Below are 3549 nucleotides of genomic sequence, written 5' to 3' on the forward strand. Positions count from 1 at the left end.
TCGAACTCAGAAATCTGCCTGCCTCTGCCTCCCGAGTGCTGGGATTAAAGGCATGCGCCACCACACCCAGCTGCACCTTATATTTTAAATTTTATTTTATTAGATATTTTCTTTATTTACATTTCAAATGCTATCCTGAAAGTTCCCTATACCCCACCCCCACCCTGTTCCCCTACCCACCCATTCCCACTTCTTGGCCCTGGCATTCCCCTGTACTGGGTCATATAAAGTTTGCAAGACCCAGGAGCCTCTCTTCCCAATGATGGCTGACTAGGCCATCTTCTGCTACATATGCAGCTAGAGACACGAGCTCTGGGGGTACTGCTTAGTTCATATTGTTGTTCTGCACCTTATTTTTTGAGACAAGGTCTTTTATAAAATGCTCACGAATTTAGCTGGCCAGTGGTGCTGGTTTCCCCAGCACCAAAACCAAGACTGCAGATGTGTGCTTGGCTCTTTTACCTGGGTTCTGGGGATCTGAACTCAGGCCTTCACTACTTTCATAGCAATCCAGTTACTGACTGAGCCATCTCCATAGGCCTGTTTCTGTTGGCGTGATGTTCTTGTACCCTGTGTGAAGATATGTCTCTGTGGGGCCATGAGCTGTGCACAGACAGCCTGGTCCCCACCCCCCACCCCCACCCCAGTCAAGCTCACTCAGGTGACCTGGTGGGTGGTGACTTCCGCCTGCATGGGACAGCAGGTGTTTCGGCCACACCTCCTGGGCCCCTGGCTTCTGTCACAGCTAAAGTCTCCCACAGCCCCCCTCCAGAGAGATGTGCAGTCATCACTCACTCAGGCAATGCCCCCAAGCTCCTGGTATTCTGTCTGGACTCCACTCCCACAGTTACCTGGCAACAGCCAGGATGACCCAGCCCACTATAAAAGGAACTGCTTGCCTGCTCCTCAACTTCTTATTCTCTTGCGCTCACTCTTGCTCTCTTGTTCCCCCTCTCTCCACCTTCCCTCCCCTCCCTACCCCTTCCACGTGGAGATGTCCGGTGTCCGGCTTCTACTTCCCTATTCTCTCCCTATCTTTGCCTTTCTACATTAAACGCCTTAAAACCATAAAACGCATTAAAACGCCATAAAATGCCTCTTCTCATGGGGATCCAGCTCCGTGCTGGAGCAATGAAGCAGGTCTTCCCCTTCAGCATCACATCTAACCTCCCACTGGGAGCCCTCCCTGCTTTCTCCAGCCAAGGCTGCCAATCAACCCAAGCAACCTGCCCGCTGAAAGACTCTCTTCCCTGTGGTAACCACTGGAGCGCTCTCCTCCCTGCCCCTTTCCATTCTGCCTGGACCAGAATCTGCCCACACCCCCCACCTCCGTTCTCAGCTCTTCCTCGACATCCAGCAGTGTCTGCCGTGTCCAAGACTGAGAACCTGACATCCCTGGCCTCCATGCGGCCCAGGGACCCCAGAACCAGCTCTTCCGTGGTACCCAGCAGCATCTTAGGTGCCTAAGAGTCTGAGCCCAACTCCAGCAGATCCTCGGGGACCTCAGACTGTGTCTTCCTCACCCCTAGAGCCGGGTCCTGCGGGTCCTGCAGGCCCAACACCTGCCTGGCGGTGGCTTGGGGGTGCACGCAGTCAAACCTTCTTCCCAGCGGTCCTAGCCCCGAGCAGACACGGGACCCCATTTTTTTTTTTTCAAAGATTTATTTATTATATGTAAGTACACCGTAGCTGTCTTCAGACACTCCAGAAGAGGGTGTCAGATCTTGTTACGGATGGTTATGAGCCACCATGTGGTTGCTGGGATTTGAACTCAGGACCTTCGGAAGAGCAGTCGGGTGCTCTTACCCACTGAGTCATCTCACTAGCCCACGGGACCTCATTTTGACTCACATGTCTCTGTCCTTCCTTGCCTACCTAAGGCACCTTCTCATTGATTAAAATAAAAAAAAAAATTCAGCCTATAGCAAAAGGCAGGATCTTAAGGGGGACGTCCCCAGAGAGAGAGACTCTGAGAAAGTATTAGAGATGGAAGATTGGCCAGCAAAACAACATTGGACTTACCAAACCGAGGAGAGATAACCAGCACATGGCAGAGCTTAGATTAGTATAAACAGGATAATATGAGTTGGGAACAAGCTTAGCTTAAGGCTTAGGCATAAATAAATGCATTTAGTCCTCAGGACATTATTCAGGGCAAGGCCAGGCACAGAGAAACCCAAAGGTTCCATGTTTCCATCTAACTTTTTTTTTTTTTTTTAAGACAAAGGGGAAAAAAGTACAGGGTTCCTGGGCACAGTTTTTGCTGTCACACACATTCTCACAGCGTTCCCCACTTTAGGAAACTTAGGAGAAAGCTTAATACTTTCTTTTTTTTNGTATGCAGAGTATTCATAGAGTGCAGATTATAGAAGTTCTAATTTCCCAGAAGTTAAAGATTTCCAGGACTACTGTTTTGTTGTTGTTGTTGTTGTTGTTGTTGTTGTTTGGTTGTTTGGTTGGTTTTTTTCGTTTTTTTGTTTTTTTGTTTTTTTTGTTTTTTTTGTTTTTTTTTTTTTGGATAGGGTTTCTCTGTATATAGCCCTGGCTGCTGGCTGTCCTGGAACTCACTCTGTAGACCAGGCTGGCCTCGAACTCAGAAATCTGCCTGCCTCTGCTTCCCAAGAGCTGGGATTAAAGGCATGTGCCACCACGCCCAGCAGCTTAATACTTTCATATGACACAGTGCCAGACTCCTGGTTTATAATGGCCTCTGTGAATCATGACTTCCTACAGACATCAGTTGCTTTAGGAGTTCAGGGTTCAGGGGTACTTTTGTCTTTAGACTAATGTTTTAACTTTGTTGGCTTATAACTTTTCAGGATGCATAGGTGATGGCAACTGAGATAAGCGATTTTCATTTATTTAAACTTGTAATCACCCCCAAAGCATCCTCCCTCTGTCTTGGGATTACATTTTCATTTTATGAATCCTGCCTGTGAAAAACATTGTCTCTGACAGACGCTCGCAGAAAGGTCTGGCAATGGTTTCTTCAGCTCTCACCAAGATGGACAAAGAAGATGTCTTTCCTACCTAACATCACTGAGTAAGCAGGAGTCCCTGAGAAGGCAGCTCAAGCACCATCATTGTCTAGAAAATGGGGAGGAGGGCGGTGGTGGCGCACGCCTTTAAGCCCAGCACTCAGGAGACAGAGGCAGGCGAATTTCTGAGTTCAAGGCCAGCCTGGTCTACAAAGTGAGTTCCAGGACAGCCAGGGCTATATAGAGAAACCCTGTGTCGAAAAACCACAAAAAGAAAAGAAAGAAAGTAAACTAGAAAATGGGGAGGAGATGGCATTGTGTGGATAGATATGGAAAGCGAGAATGGACAGAACAGATACGCAGTGAGCCACAACGAAGCAAAGCTCACAGGCCCTGAGAGAAATGTCTTTAATGATAAAGTGATTGTAACATATAGCATAACTTACAATCTGGAGAAGATGAAGGCCTGTGATTTTTTTTTTAACCATTTAAAGTTATTTAGAAATTCCTAGAAAAGCCAGGCAGTGGTGGTGCACGCCTTTAATCCCAGCACTTGGGAGGCAGAGGCAGG

At 47.8% G+C, this 3549-nt stretch overlaps 1 pseudogene; it reads right to left on the bottom strand.

The window, feature by feature from the left end:
- Positions 1–3549, bottom strand: part of LOC110329285 — an 18343-nt pseudogene that overhangs the window by 1388 nt on the left and 13406 nt on the right.

Source organism: Mus pahari, chromosome 11 (genome assembly GCF_900095145.1).
Source record: "Mus pahari chromosome 11, PAHARI_EIJ_v1.1, whole genome shotgun sequence".
NCBI lineage: Eukaryota > Metazoa > Chordata > Mammalia > Rodentia > Muridae > Mus > Mus pahari.